The following is a 17327-nucleotide window of genomic DNA, read 5'->3' as shown; positions in this document are numbered from 1 at the left end:
AGTGTATATCACACTTTTATTATCACAATATTAAAATAGCTAAGTTAATTTTGTTCTCAAATGTGATTTTAAATTTCTTTAAGGTACAAACCTTTTCTTATTCATCATTTATATTCTCCAAAGCTAACACTGTAACTAGGAGATAGGAATCACTCAATAACTACTTTTTGGCTACATTTCATAAATGGTGTGAAAAAAATCAGGCAGGGATTTCAGTAAAATTCCAGGTGTTTTCTTTGACTTTCCACACACAGCCAGTTTGGAGTGTGATATTTCAACTAGCCTATATTTATTAATATCCTTGCTAGAGAAACAATGATATAAAGGGTAGTAATAATTCCATGAAGATGAATCTTATACCAGAGAATAAAATAGAAAAGTAAGAATCTCTCTCTCCTTTCTCTCTCTCTCTCCCTCTCCCTCACTCTGTCTCTTTGTCTCTCTGTCTCACTGTCTCTCTCTGTCTCTGTCTCTTTCTCTCTCTCTGTCTCTCTCTCTCTCTCTATATATATATATATATATATGCTGTAAATTTGAGTGGCTTATGTGTTGGCAGACAGATGTTTTGATCCTATCAAATAAATTGTTCTATGTAGAAACACTATTGTATTTGATCTTGAACACTAATCTCAGAAAGAGGCACAAAAAGCCCTACCAGCAAGTATCATAATTCCCTCCAAATCTGTGGATTAATATAGGTGTAAGAACCTTACAGTTATTATGATATAGTGAATTAGAGAATTTATTTTTCAAATGAAAATTTCTTAACTTTTTCCAGCTATGGATAGAACATCAATTATAAGCCAATGATATTGATATAATTAATTCCTCATTAGTCTATTACTATCATTATTTAGATCCTGCTTTAAAGATGAATGTCCATCTGATAAGGCCATTGATGTCTCAGAACACATGTGAGTTATAGCTCAGTATATGTACGATTTAAATAATAAAAATATATAGAAAACTAAATAATATACATCAATAAGTGTGCATGCAATTATTATTAAATGTTCAAATTAAAATTTCTCCTTGGCTTTAAGATAGATTGATATGTTATTTAAATCTAAAGTTGGAAAAACTTTAAGAGCAACTCAAGTTTTAGGATTTCAGATTTTGTGTAGAAGTTGATGTCTATTATAACTGACCTTTAGGGCAAATACATTACAGTTATATCCTTATCTGTGCATCTAAGTAATAAAACTAGTTTTGCCATAAAACCAAATGAATTGATTAAATTCACTAGAAAACTTCCTTATGGAAATGTTTCATAAACATAATTGTTGAAAACATATTCAGCAAAAAAACAAGCCACATATGCATACCTAAACCTAAAGAGGTGGTTCTGGTAGTTATTACCATTGAATTTAAGAATATATTAGCTGATAAATATAGATATTGTGCTTTCAGGCATTTCTTCATAGTTATAAAATTGGACTTGGCAAATTCTGAATATTTTTTTCAGCATATATATTCTGATGTAAATTTTAATAATATAAGGAAGTAATAGTGAGCCACGTTCTTTGCAAGCTGGTCGGAGAACGGGCATGCAGATATATGCTGCTTGATCCAAGCATGTTAGCTTTCATTCCTTGCACAGAACCAGAGCAGGTCTTCTACATACTCATCGTGTTTTAAATATCTCAAGCTAGGACAGCCTTGGGCCAATAAATGTTAGATGATCAGCAGTATGGAATGGTTAGGGAATCTCCTATCCAAAGTATGACTCCCACACAAAGTAGTTGCGGTCAGGAATCCCCATTCCTTTTAGAAAATAATATTTGTTTTAAAACATAAATATTCCAGGGGAAAATTTACTAGATAAATATTTTTTTCATTCAATTGAGTTGCAAAATGTTTTTGTATCAGATCATTTCCCAGTAACAGAATTTTTTTGAGAAAATAACATCATTCAGGAAAAAAAATAAGTTGTTTCCTAAAGTTGAAGAAAAATAGTATTATGAGAAAAACTATACAAGAGTGGTAAAGTACTTCTATATGCAAGTTCTCTTAGGACTAACTTATTTCAAGAACACAGAATCATTTATTAAGCATATTCATTTTGTTTATTAAATGTTTTTCATATATGTTATTATCCTCAATTACTGAGCACTTATGCTACAGGTGACTGTTAGATATGTGTTATATGATCGAATCCTTCAATCCTAAAAAGAACAGATTATAATTCCATGATAAAGATAAAGAAATTAAACTTCATTTAATTTGAATAACTGTCCCAAGGCCCCAGTAAGCAATGGAAAGAGATTTTAAACAAGTTAGCCTGACTCCTGAGCTCATGTTCCTAACCACTGCATTATCCTGTTTCTTTTTGCCTCCTCAAACTCTCAGTTACCTGTGGAATGAGTATTACCATCTCCTCTTGACAGATGAAATAACTGAGACTTAGGAATTAAAAATAACTTGCTCAAGTTCGTGTGGATAATTATTACTGGCCTCATTTCATTGGAATTTCTACTTTGGATGTCAAACTTAGTGAACTCCCCTTGCTTCTCTATCCACATAAGAACTGTTCATTGATATGGGGTGGGTGGGGGAGGGCGAGGAATGTCCCTGAGGTGATGTAACATTGTTTAAGGATGCATTCCATACCTGAGAGATACATAGGGACATGCCCACATCACCGATGTCTTTGGATTGCTAACCTGCGTCAATAATTTTTTGTTGCCATCAAAAGAATAATAATTAAAAAAAATTAAGCGGAAAAGAAATCATTCTTTTTTGCCTTGTGGTTTTGCTGGATTTTTTTTTTACCGCAAAAGATAACTAGGTGAATCGACTTTGAATTACTGACTTCCAAGCTATAAAAACACAATACCTAATTCTAAGGGATCAAGGTCAAGGATATTACCTGAGTCAAATACCTGTTTGCAGTGACACTGATGTCCCATATGACCCAAGTCATATCTGGTAGTGCGGGGAGACCAAATACACCTTACCAAGTACCCAGTACTGTGGAGAGAGAAAAATACGAGAACTTGAATAATTTGGCAACAGCATTAAATCTCTGATGTCAGAGGTGACAATCAATCCCAAATGAAGGCTAAATGATGTGAAAACCAATATACACTTACTTGCAAGCAAGACATAAGAGTTCTTTATTTGTTGGACACAGCAAGGACATTCAGGAGGATAATGACTCTACTGCAGGCATTGGATGCTCACATATCTAAAGAGGTCAGTGCAGATAAATAAATGCATGAACAAATTGTTCTTTGGAAGCAAACACAATTCATTCAGTAAATGTCTAAGAATAGTCCACTTTAACAATAATTATACTATACCCCCCTTTCTAAAAAAATGCATCCCTCTCTTTCATTTTTTGGAGTTTGAGTAATATTTCACTGACCCCTAGTTTTACTAAATGGAAAACTATAGTGCAAAGGGAAGGATGAATACCAACCAAGAGTAGCTTTCTGTGACAGGAAAAAGAGAGAAAATGGGAACTACAGCAAATCAGAGTGTGCAGGCTCCTTCAAAACAGCGATTTCGAGAAAAAGCCAAATTTTGCCATACAGGAATGTTGACACTGGTTGTTGACAATCTGATTTTCTAAAAGAAGCAGGTGATCTTGGTTTTGTAAAATCAAGTCATTTTTATTTGGCAATTAAGTGATATTAGACAACTTCTGTATTGGTAAACATTATGTAGACCATGGCAAATCATTCGAATCTGGTCCAGAGATCCCAATTTTCAACTTCTGCTGGAATGTACAAGATCATCATGATTCTAGAGTATTTAAGGATTTTAGTTGGATTATGGGAGAAATCATGAAGCCCAGATTAGCATCAATGTCCAGGATACATATTATTATTTAAAACTCCTTCTATTCTTTGTACTTCATTTTATTGGCTGCCATACTCAGGCAAGTTTGCCACTCCTCTAGATATGTATAAATAAAATCCCTACTCCAGTTGGGCTCCAATCCAAACACTAACTTGAAAAAATGTTTGTTTTAAAAGTCAAGCACTGATGAAGGTTTATTAAATCATAGCTGATACCCAATAAGGTATCCAGTCTGTTAAATAACTAGTGAACCATGACCTCCATCCATCTAAGTGCACTCTCATCCCCGATTTACCATTTTCAACCCTTTTGAGCTGCATAAATGTCTAGCACAAAGGAAAGAAGAAGCCTAAACAGGATTGTAGAGAAAAGACAATCTATCTCAGAATTACTCCAATATCATTAGAAATCCAAATTCCCCTATAAATCTGCATTTCCTTTACCACTGCGCTACCTCAGACTATTTTCATTGGGACAGTTACCCCAAACATTCAACCTGTTTACTCCAAAAGCTATGTAAAATTTTAAGCATGGAAATGGTTTTGTTCTTCCTGCCTCAGGCTACTTCTTATTAAAAATCAAGGAATAAACCAGGAAAGAAAATTTTTCTTCTCAGATTATAAAATAATTTTCATATGAAAAAGAAAAAATAGTGAGATGTCAGGTTTCTTTTTCCAAATCAGAAAGCAAAGCAAGGAAGAAGGTGACAACATGTTTGACAAGAATTAAATGGTATAAAATAAGATGATTTGAAAGTATTTACTTATATTTTATGATGAATTTTGCTGTGAGAGCTACATTACTCCTTCTAATTTCTAGAAACTTTAATATTTCTGCTGTCTACATTTGTATCATGAACAGTGTTAACTGGTTATATTTCTCCTAGAATGCCTTTCAATCGATTATGTGCCTCACATGAAGGAAACAATAGTACCCAGCAATTCGGTCCTATTCCACTGGAATTATGCCTCTCAACGTGGGCTAAGGGTGAAAGGGTGCTAAATTTTAAACGGTTCCCATTGTCAGTGAATAATAAACATCTTTTTTCAAAATTAAACATTCTCTCTATTCACCAATTTACATATCTATATTCATTAAGGACTAATCACAAAATTCCTTTCAAATAGCAGTTTTCTGGATGACTCCTACTCTATTCTGATCATTTGCCTTAATTGACAGTACTGCAATTCTTAGATATTGACTTATGACATGCCTAGTTACTACTGCACTACCGACATACTTTCTTTAAAAAATTTGAAATTAAAATGCACAAAACTACATATTTTAATATAATGCATAATAAAGATCATAATATAATCTCTATAAGTATATATAAAAGTAAGTCACACCAGGGTTTTTTTTTACCCAGTGTAGGTTCTTTTTGGCTTAGAGTGGCACTGTGCCAGACAAAGTATCTTTTGTAATTGAAGAGTTTCTTAGCAAGGCTTAGAAAATTAAAGGATTAAACAAGGGTTTGAACTGTTCAAAAAATGTGGATGATTTCTTGAGATATGTTTCTCAAAAAAACTTTCTCACATTCTATTTTGTCTAACCCACAAACTGGCCTGACCTCTGCCTCCTCCATGACCATTTCTTCTGATTTTAACCCTATGCATTTCTTTAGCACAAACAAAAACCATTTTCTTTGTAGATTTGACAGCATATTTCTGCATCTTTTATTAAAATATAATTACTAGAAATGCAGAGACTTTATCTGTCTCTTATCCCCATCAGGGGATACTTTAGGCATTAAATTACTATCTACATCATCTAGCTATCCATTCCGTGTTTGTTCCTCTCTGAAAGAGAAGGTGAAAAATAATTTGTGCTTAGTCACTTTTTGTATTGGAAGGTTCAAGTATTCTATCCAATTTTTCCTATACATCCCCTGGCAGTGAAGCTTTATCATCTCCCTGATCAGAGTTGGTTCTCACTGTAGGCAGCTTGCCGAGAAATGTTCTTCTTTTCTGTTATGATAGCAAAAGTGTAGGCATTTCCACTTTGCCAAGCCCTGAATTCCTGTAAAAGCCTTGAGAAACACCACTTTCACAACTAAAAACGTCCCTTACCAACTCTTAGAAAATGTTTCAAGGTGAAGGGACACTGACAAGCTACAGGCTGGTGGGTTTTTCCCCCTGAATTTTTAGCCAATCATAGCTACCAATCTTCTAGGCAAACTCTGTTATAGGACCTCGCTTTCCCAAAGCGGGAGCAATGCCAAATACCTATATATCCTGGGTTGAAAGGAACTCATTTGAGATAAAAGAATCCCAGTTTGGGGAAAGTAAAAGGGAAAACGTCCCTTAACTACTAAAAGCTTTTACTCTTCCTGGAATGGAAGATGAAATTCCAAGTACTTCATCTAAATCCTATTATATTTCATCTCTTCCTCTGCCTCATCTCTCAGGGAGAAAATGTGTGAGACTGCAAAGGAAGAGCATTCAAGATATTATGAGAAGAGGCTACTATTATCGAGACTTAAAAGAGCATTGGAAAGCAATTCCATTCATTGGAGGCTTGTTTGTCCAACTGTAAAATGAAAAGTTTTCATTAGAAATATAAGGTGTGCTTCAATCATCACAGTTGAAATAGTGTGAATATTTCAGTGATAAATATAATTTAACTGAGTTAAATTCCATTTACCTTAGCTGCTGTGGACAATTATGCTTTCCAAAAATCCTTCCATTCTTTAGAATATATTGCCAAAAAATGATATTTGAGATGTAATGTTTGGAAGGTTGCTGATACAGTTATTATTTTGGTTACCCTTTTTGAGAGTGATATGATAAACTAATTAAGTTTCATATTCAAATAATTGACCTTGCTTGAATGGTTTTGGCAACACTTCCTTGTGCCCAAAAAGGTCTCAAGAGCTATACAACTGAGAAAAAAAAAAGGACTTCATAGGAAAATTATGTAATCTAGGTGATTCATTTAGTGAATATGTAAATGCTCATCTCTAAGTAGAAGGACTCTAGGTAAGGGGATCTGTTGACCTACAGGCATGTTGGGAAAATCTTGAAATGCTGATGGAAGAGTATGTGTCTATTCCATTAGAGAGAAGATAAGTAAGATTCAGGTGATGAATTAGTGGATAAAGTAAGCCATAAAATTTAGGCTTGACAAGACCGCATTCAGGGAATAGACAAAAATCATCATAGGTTACAACATCAAATATCAGATCGCATTTTATCAACAGGGCAGGAGGATACCTTACCTATTTTTGAAATGGAAGTTCTGCATCCCACGTCTCATATGTTGAGTGAGGCAAAAAGTTTCTAAGGCAAGGAAGCAGCAAGAGGTCCAACAACTTCATCAATATTCAGACTAAAATCCACTTACCACTGACAGATGGAAAGTTATCCCATTTCATCCTATGTTTAGAGAATATCCAGTGACATAGTTCCAAATACAAATTCATGAGCACAAAACTTTTTGTTTAAAGTGTTGAGCTCAAATCCCTATATTACAGTTTTACATTCTATTGCAGCCCTAGTGCAAATGCAAAAGAACTTAGCACAGTTCTGTCTGTAAATTCACCCCTTTTTGCCCAGATTTCTTCCTCAAATTAAATAATGATAGTTCATTTCACTTTAATTGAATTAATTTTCTCCACCTCTTTAACCAGTACTATAGATCCCTCATTAACGTTTTCCCACATTTGTGTTTACTTACAGGAAACATACATTAACACCAAAGCAGTATGCCACCATTTTAAGCCCTTCTATCAAAGCAAACAAATGCAAGAAAAGCTCTTCAAATCAGCCTGAGTTCCCAGGATTATATTAAAGGAAACATAATCCTTTAATAGAAACCAAATATTATCAGATTTAATACATAAAATTAAATTCAGTATCAAATTTCCTACATCTTGAGGAAAACCTACTGGCAAAGAAAATTATGGTTTAAATGCTAACAAACCAAACTTTCTTTTTTTGTATTGCACCTATGATAAGTTTCAAAAACATAGTGCTGCTTAACTAACAGAGTGTTATTAATGAAATACTGAAATAATTTTTTTATGCTGGGACTGCACACTTTCAGAGGATATCTAGTATTTACTGTAAACTCTCTGAAAGATTAAAAAAATTAAATACAAGCATTGATTCCATGTATTTCTTTTGAATTTAAACATGATGATTAACGTTACTGTTATTTAAAATTAAGTCAAATAATCAGAAGATATTCAGAAGGATTTTAAAACAATAAAGTGGAGGCTTATACCCATGTTGAGAGAACAGGAGGAGTGAAGGTCAGAGGAGGTTCCACTAAGGGCTTCAGCCTGCAATACAGGAAGGGGTGAATTTTAAGAGCTTGCCTGGAAGCTGCTGAGATTCTTAGGAACTGGGACGATTCAAACAACTACCTGTTTATACTGTAGCTTCTCTATAGCTTGCCCCTGACGCCACTATGAAGCATAAGCTTGGAATTTCCACCAGCTCTCTCAGGCTGCTTCATCTCTATAACTAGAAGCTACTTTGAACTTCACATCTTCCCCTTAATCTTTTGTAGCTGCCTCTGAAGAACTGTGCCCTCTCTTCCCTTTCTGCCCTCAGATCTCCCTGAGCACTTTGCACTGACAAGTTCTAATCTGGAACCACACTGAAATCAGGAATTTGAACCTAAATTTCTGGATCTCTTCTTCTTCCATTCTTTCCCCACTACAACCATGGGAACAGATTTCCAAGGGAGCTCCTAGAAACAAAATTAAGAAGGAATTGTCAATTCAGTCCATATTTTTTCATACTGTACACCATAAAAACATATTCTAAGTTTATGCAAATACATTTTAGGTCAAATTCCAATACTTAAAACTTTCTCAAGATTGATTCTCAAACTTTTGAAAAGCAAAACTACATTTTTAAATGATACACCTATCCTTATTTGGTGTTGTTATTTTCTGTTTCTCCCCCCACCCCTCAATTTGGAATGTGTTAGTCTTTAATGTGCTTTGATGGGGAGATCTGAAGACCCCACTGTCCAAGGTGATATGCATCTTCCATAGGAAGCTGCAATTCCTTGGGAATGGGCAGATTTGACTAGATTCCAATATAATAGGTCTGTTTTATTTTACATAGTAACTGGTAGGGAAAACAAGAAAAATGGGCCAAAGACCATAAGTATTATTCACCTGTGCTTCCATAGACCATCTGAAATTACTTCAAAAGCTATGAAAAAATTAGTTGAAATAGAAATACAAGCAACCCAAGTGAGAAATTGTCTAGCTCTGAAATCTTTTAAAGATGTTCTCTCAAATAAATGTCACTTAAAGTGTTCAGAGTCAGATACTACTTCAGGTTCAAATTCTTTTGAGATGAATAAAAAAATGCCCACCTCTTCACAAAATTCTAACTGCCAAGCCAGTGCATTATTTAACTGGCAAAGAATGCAATAAATGAGGGACATTTTCACACAGGGAGGTTGCTAATGGCAAGGATACTGAGCTCATAGCTGAATTCAGTCCAAGTTTGTATGGCTAAATATTATTAACATCAAAGTTTCTGTGTGAGGATTCTGTGCTTCATGAGTTATTGATTTCAGACTCTTCCCTGAGGGAGACATAATAAAGGCACTACATCATTGATGACCTCTGTGCTCTTCCTAAGGAAAATCTCAAACATCTGGAGATAATATCCTTTCTTTTCTGGGTTGATTGGTGTGGTTCAGTGTCCAACAATTGCTGTTTGTCCAAAATAAGAACAAAGTAACTCATGTACATAACTGCTTTCAACACAGCACCACCGACAGAAGAGTTTATGTGGGAAAGGGGACTCCACATGCTTTGGTAGAGCGAATCTCTCCAGTATAAGTGCTTCTAAGTTCAGAAATTGAGTCTTGAAATTCTTCCACTGAAGGCTGTTCACCCAGATTTGATTGTTGTATGTTTCACTTTGCCTTTTGCCTTTTGGAACCAACTTAAGCACAAGAAAGAAAAAAGATAAAAATAAAAAAAGGAAACAGAAACATAATGGCCTTTTTAGGCAGCATATTTTCCCTAAATGTTGGACTAGTGAAGTAGTGGTGAGAAGCTGTCTGGTTACCAGTAGTAACTTGTCACTTCAGCAGGTTTTAAACTTTCTGGAAAACCAGAGTTCATCTCAATAATATTAAAATGGAGGAAATATAGAAAAAATATTTATGAGAAGATTATTTTACAAAATATGAGAGCATTAAGCAAGATTCATGTCTGTACTTTTGGATGGTGCAATTTTCCATGTTCGGATACTGATAATTATTTTTCCTTAATATTTCATATGCAAAATGAAATGAAAAGTCAATTAAGAATGTACCTACCAACATGCCAAAAAAGAGCCAGATAGAAAAAATATGATTAACTTCCTGAAAGTTATCAGAAAACCAAAATGCATCAGGTAAACTCTTCATCTTTTGTCTCTGAGAGAGTGACACTATGCTTTGAGAAAGATTCTAAAAGGGATGCTCAAGAATTTTGGAAAATAGATGTAAGGTAAATTCCAGTTTATCTAAAGATCTTAGTGTTTTACTATACATATGGAAAGTTAGCTTTCGTAACAATTCTGTTAGAATTTTCTGTCCTATTAAATTGAAACACTGACCTTTATAAATTTTGAAAATAAATGCAGGAGTTGGACTCTATTTTTTTGATATTTGACCACTGACAGATTTTAAAACTCAACGTGTCCTCTCCCCCTGTCCTCCATATCTGGGTAAGATGACAAGAAGGCCCAATGTTCTCTCCTTTGGCTCCAGAGGGAGACTTAAACCCTGCCAGCCCCTGCCTGTGCCTGGGAAGTCTCACTCAACCCCACATACTAATCACAATTCAAAACCAGGCCTGTCTCCTTTCCCTGCTCCTCAAGCCATTTCAGACTTGTTTGATAGGCCTGTCCTGCTCTCCCCGGAGATCTCAAACATGTCAGTAATAAAACTTTTCATTCCTTCTTGTTGTGTGTGGTGTCTTCAGGCTCAATATTCAAAGCAAATTTGGAGTAAGGACCCATCTGCCTCTGCAGGTAACAATAACAATAACAATAAACTGTCTGCTATAACTTACTTTGGGAGATTTTCCTTCACACATAATTGGCAGGATTTTTAAAAAGAGGGGCAGGTAGTTAATTAACAAAGCATAACAGTAGTAAGAGAAAACTAAAAGGTGGTGAAAATTCAAGGAACTTATGATATTTCATTGATTCCAAGATACAATTTTTTTTCACCTTTAAGAACTCTGAAATCTCAGTCTTATAATTGATGAAATTAAACAATTTGTAAATTTTTCCTTCCTAATGATACATAAATTGATGGTGCATTTTAAAAATTAATGACAGTTCAGTTGTGGTAAAATAAAGTAGTCGAATGCCATTTGAATACCTGCATTTTCAGCAGAGAGGGTGTATTTCTGAGTAGAGTTTATGTCTAAATCAAGAAGCAGACAAGTGCCAAAGGGCCAAGACGAAATAAAAGTGCGGGCTCCCTTCTGCGCCTTTAAAATACGGTGTGGTGAAGCTGAAAAGCTGCCTTAAGGAGACTCCCTCTCCGTTTCTCTCACGTCTGCTCTCCCTGCTGTTAGCGTGATCGCGGTATTCTCCGTGGTGGTTACGGTGATCGATTTGCCCGGGTTAGCCGACTTCCGCCCGCGTCCGAGATGGCGATTAAGCAGCCTTCATAATCTTTACGGGGCTGGGCAGTTTTGACGCCGGAGCTGGCAGGGGGTGGAGCGGCTAGTAAACAGCAAATGCGGGAACTGCTGGGCCGGAGTCAGCCATGGACTGGAAAGAAATTCTTCGCCGGCGGATAGCGACGCCCAACACCAGTCCAAACACTGCCTGCTGAAGATGAAGTCTTACTACAGACATTAAGAGAAGAATCCAGAGCCGTCTTTCTGCAAAGGAAAAGCAGGGAACTGTTAGATAATGAAGAATTACAGAACTTATGGTTTTTGCTGGACAAGCACCAGACACCACCCATGATTGGAGAGGAAGCAATGATTAATTATGAAAATTTTTTAAAGGTTGGTGAAAAAGCTGAACCAAAGTGCAAGCAATTTTTCACAGCAAAAGTCTTTGCTAAACTCCTTCATACAGATTCTTATGGAAGAATTTCCATCATGCAGTTCTTTAATTATGTCATGAGAAAAGTTTGGCTTCATCAAACAAGAATAGGCCTCAGTTTATATGACAAGGGTATCTTCGGGAATCTGATTTAGAAAACTACATATTGGAACTTATCCCTACATTGCCACAATTAGATGGGCTGGAAAAATCTTTTTACTCCTTTTATGTTTGTACAGCAGTTAGGAAGTTCTTCTTTTTAGACCCTCTAAGAACAGGGAAGATAAAAATTCAAGATATTTTAGCATGCAGCTTCCTAGATGATTTATTGGAGTTAAGGGATGAGGAACTGTCCAAGGAGAGTCAAGAAACAAATTGGTTTTCTGCTCCTTCTGCCCTACGGGTGTATGGCCAGTATTTGAATCTTGATAAGGACCACAATGGCATGCTCAGTAAAGAAGAACTCTCCCGCTATGGAACGGCAACCATGACCAACGTCTTCTTAGACCGTGTTTTCCAGGAGTGTCTCACTTACGATGGAGAAATGTGATGTTGAGCATTTTTTCATCTGCCTGTTGGCCATCTGATGTCTTCTTCAGAAGAATGACTCTTGGGCTTCCCTGGTGGCTCAGTGGTTAAGAATCTGCCTGCCAATGCAGGGGACATGAGTTCGAGCCCTGGCCCGGGAAGATCCCACATGCCATGGATCAACTAAGCCCATGTGCCACAACTACTGAGCCTGTGCTTTAGCGCCCTCGAGCCACAACTATTGAGCCCACGTGCCGCAACTACTGAAGCCCGTGTGCCTAGATCCCATGCTCCGCAACAAGAGAAGCCACCGAAATGAGAAGCCCACGCACTGCAACGAAGAGTAGCCCCCGCTCGCTGCAACTAGAGAAAAGCAACAAAGCAGCAACAAAGACCCAGCACAGCCAGAAACAATAAATAAATAAAATAAAATAATAAAATAAATAAATTTATAAAAAAAAGAAGCAATATTATATCTTCGTGATTGCATATTTTTAAGGCCATTGTTTGTCTAGACTCAGATGCCTAGAAAAACATGAATGTGATGAAACTTGCCTTAGAAAGACTGAAGTTCTGATATTAAACATTAAGGTTAGCAACAAGAAGCAAATGGAAGCAATAAAGTTAAAACCTCTTCCAGGTACTATGAATCCAACACAAGGGTTAGGAAACCTAGTCTAGACATACAGATAACGTCAAAATGTGTAGTTAGGAGGTCAAGGTAGAGCTTCCAAAGGATAAAACAAGTTGAGATAATGAATCTGATCAATTGACAGAATGGATCCCAGATTGAGATAATCAGGTGAAGTTCAGGAGGACTTCTGGACCTCCATTTTATTTGATCCTGTTTGCTTAGTTATATAATCTAAATGTCAAGACTCCTAATAAAGTAGTAGTGTAATAATCAAAATAATATCTAAGATAAAGTTTCTGTGAGTATTAATATTTTGAATGTAATATGTTTAGCACAGGGTGGCCATTCTAAGGATTAAATATTATTATTATTATTATTGTTATTATTATTAGCAAAATCTAAAAGTTAGATGAGGGATTATGCCACATGTTTGCAGACAATGAATTCTGGATTTATTTGAAGGTAACGATGAAGGATGGTGACTAATGGTGAAACCCAACACTTGTGTCTCAGGCTTTTAATTCAGGCCCAAGTAACTGACAATTTTTAAGACCCATTATGTGGCAGCTTCAACTCAGTTGATATGCCTGCTGTTCAGATGAGAATTTTATCACAACTTGAAACAGAATGAAATATACAACAGTAGAAAATGAGTGCCATGTTGTACACTCATTGGACAGATCTCCTCTTGTTGCTTGGGAGGATAAGCCAATCAATTTAAATTTCAATAACTGAAACGTAAAGATTTTTGTAACCTATGTTATGTTCTCTCATTCAGCTTAAGTAGCAACAAAGCTAATAGTTTGGAACTATATGAATTTTGTGCTTGTTTCTATATGAGCTCAGAACTCAAATAGAGAAGGGATATATTTGACCCATATAAACTCCAAGGCATCTATTTTCTACAGTGGCTAAATAACTCTACACTGATAGATTTACAGCTTTTCAAATTCAACATGTGTGAAAACAGACTCCTCTGTTCTTTTGAAATTGCTTCGTCCTCTTGGGTGCCTGTCACCATCTATTGTAGTGATATTTTTTACTCAATATCTTTCTCTTACCATCACTCAGGAAAAAACAAACATTAAATGCATAGTTATAACTGCAATAATCCCTGAAATATATTCCTTCCTTTCTTTTCAATTAACACATGATCTAAGTCCTAATTGTCTGACACTTAAGATTTTGCATTTTCATTCTAGCTGGTCTCTGTGTGCCTAGATTTTTCCCTTTTCTCTTCAGTTCTACCCTCCACCACTACTTATCTTTCTCAAAGCTCTGATCATACTTTTCCCTCACCAGTGAATACACATCCAGATCCAAGCTCTCCATCTCATTTTAAAAAGCCTTTCACAATATGACCCTGACTGTTCCCAGCCTTATTTCCACCAGCACTCCTTGACCTTCCTTCCAAACATTAACATCAATTTTTGACTGCCATGTTATTCAACTTTTCACGCCTTGATCGTGCTTTCTATTCCCTAAATTCCTTCATTGACTTATTATTTGTACATTTCTTTTCCTGTTACACTGTGATCTCTCAAAAACAGAGACCAAGATTTTAGCAGAGTAGATGCTCAATAAATGTCTATTGAATTGAAATAAGTATCAGACACTTATGTAATGAGGTTCACAGCTTTGTCTAAAACTATGCACAAACTAAGCTATGTTATCTAATTTAGGGTCAGGAAACAGGTTCCAGCTCATAGCTGGTGCTCTTTGAATAGTAGCCAAGTTGAGTATTGCGATGAGAAGGATCTCAGGTTATATTAAAAATCAATTGGAAAATGTGCCATTCCCAGTTATTCATAGGGGTTAGGTGTGCAGAACTGTGGGTAGATGTTCTTGCTGTATATTTTCCATCCTTGCTGAAAAAGAAAAACTATCTTCTATAATGTATTGTTGATTATAGCATTTTATTATTTCTTCCAACATATGTGCATTGAATGTTCATTCTCTGCCAGACATGTATTTTCTAGCTGTGGTGAGTAAAGCAGTTGATGAAACAGCTCAGGGTGAGCTTTTAATTTAAAGGTGACAGAGGCAAATAACAAAAAATGAAGAAATATATGAGATACATAATTTCAGACAGTGATAAACACTACAAAGAATTAAAACAAGGTGATGTAATAGAGTCATCCAAAGTTTTGGTATTCAATTGATTGGGTAAACAGGGATAATCTGAAGAAATACATTTAAAACTAGAAAGACCCAAAATATGAATATCTGGTGTCAGTGGCTCCAGGGGAAAGAATAGTAAGTAGAAAGGCCTGAAAGTCAGAACAAAATTAATTTTTTGAAGAATATTAAGAAAGCTACTTATCTAGAGAGGATGCAACTTGTGGAATATGAGGGATCTTGGTAAAAGAGAATAATGGAGAAGCTTTCAATTAAGCAAGGCCTTGAAAGTCATGATAACAATTTTGGATTTCATTGTTTAAGTGTGAAAAAATAGGGGATGTTTAAGATGTTGTAGGTGAGAAATAAAATGGTCTGGATTAGAATGCTAAGAGCATAATTTAAAAACTGTGGATCCATACGGGGCATATCAACTTGTTGATGGATTGCCTGAGTTTGTGTAGTGTGTGGTGTGTGGTGTGTGGGTGTGGGTGTAGGGGATGATTATTGAGGACTGGAGTAAGAGACATTGGCATATTAAAGATAATTCTAGATTTTTGTCTTAACGGATAGATGATGGGAAGGGCAATTTTGGAGAGGAAAATCAAGAATTCTATTATGCCTATCAAACATTTAACTGGAAATCTAATAGAGGCCTTTAGAGATGCTGACCTGGAGCACAGGGGAGAAGTCTGAAGTTATGGATCTGAAGTCATCTGTGTATAGATGTTATTTAAAGCTATAAAATATTTTGTTTGATAGATAAGAAGTGACTTATTAGAATAGGATGCTTGTGAGACTTACAAGTGGGTGGGCAAGGGAGTGCTGCACTGAGAACTCAGTGGGCTACAGTCTTATAATCAAAGGAAAAATTGGGAGGAGGAAAAGACTACCTTCTTCCTCATTCTTGAGTAGACATCAAGCTTCCATCCTCAGCTCCTCCTCCACATCAGGTAGGGGAGTTTTCTTGTCCCTACATGGTCAAGCCAGGACTGTCATGGTGCAATGGAAATGAGCAAAAAGTTGGTATAAAGCTGTAAAATTTAATTCTCACTTCCTCTAAGGCCTCCAGTCTCCATTTTAGAGAGTTCTTTTAGCAATCCTTATAATTAATATGTTTTTGAATTTAACTTGAATTTAACATCAGAAAAGTGCATAAACATTACATTTACAGTGGTGAATTTTAACTATTTCTCAGATCAGTTAGGTTATATTTAATTATATCTTTATTTATCTCCAGTTTTCAAAGTCCACTCTTCTTGAAATTTCACTAAACCACCTATATTTTCTCTCATATTTTCTTTGTTTTAAGAAGTGCTTAGTTTTTTGGTTTTTTAAAAAAATTTTTTGGCTGTACCGTCCAACTTGTGGGATCTTAGTTCGCTGACCAGGGATAGAACCTGGGCCCTCGGCAATGAGAGCATGGTGTCCTAACCACTGGATCGCCAGGGAATTCCCTTTTCTCTCATATTTTCTGTCAATGTTTATGCTTCTATAAATTTGGAGAGATTCCTGTCTTCTAGCACCCATACTTTGTATTACTTTTATGTCAGCCACTACAATTTTACAATTTTTAATTTCCAGAAATGCTTTCATGATCTCCATAGACTCCTTTGCATGAAGCTCTTTTTATAAAGTCAATAATTTGTGTATTTTAATATATTATAAAACCTTCTATTTTTTATTTGGTTTATTATATTATTTCTATTTCCTCTGAAATTAATTTTTGTATTGGCCTTTTCTTTTTGTGACAGATGGAAAAACTGAATGAATTTAGAATCATATGCCGAAATTCAGGAACTGATTACTTAAAGCTCACTTAATTTTATAGACCCAAAGTTTGCATTCATTAGATGTCTTGGATAACGGATAAACTATATCCCAGACAAATTCCTCAGACTGAAACATAACATATTTAACTCTGATTCTATGGAAGTGGAAGTTTATTGAATAAGAATATAAGCTTGTGGCAATTATAAATCACACAACTTTTGAAATTCTATATTGCTAAATATTTTAACAAAAATTTTGTATTTCTTACTTTCATTTGCATTTCTAAGTTTTACCTTCTTATTGCTGACACGACCTGATATTTCAGGCTCATCCTATACTTGCCCCAGCTCTGGAATCAGCCCTGGTTGCTTTTGTTGGACAATCTTATTTAGGAACCAAAATTTGGGTGTTAAGTGTGCTATTTGCTCTTGGAATGCAGTGAT

At 35.6% G+C, this 17327-nt stretch overlaps 1 pseudogene across 1 annotated transcript; it reads left to right on the top strand.

Moving 5' to 3' along the window:
- The first annotated feature begins 1053 nt into the window (after positions 1 to 1053).
- Positions 1054 to 12823, top strand: LOC309643295 (serine/threonine-protein phosphatase 2A regulatory subunit B'' subunit gamma pseudogene; annotated as a pseudogene). The gene has a single exon. The product of its transcript is annotated as a serine/threonine-protein phosphatase 2A regulatory subunit B'' subunit gamma pseudogene (transcript).
- The last annotated feature ends 4504 nt before the right edge of the window (positions 12824 to 17327 follow it).

This window comes from Balaenoptera physalus, assembly GCF_965194825.1.
Source record: "Balaenoptera physalus genome assembly, chromosome: 15".
In the NCBI taxonomy this organism is placed as follows: Eukaryota; Metazoa; Chordata; class Mammalia; order Artiodactyla; family Balaenopteridae; genus Balaenoptera; species Balaenoptera physalus.
The sequence above is the reverse complement of the archived record's forward strand: the minus strand, read 5'-3'. Positions and strand labels throughout refer to the sequence as shown.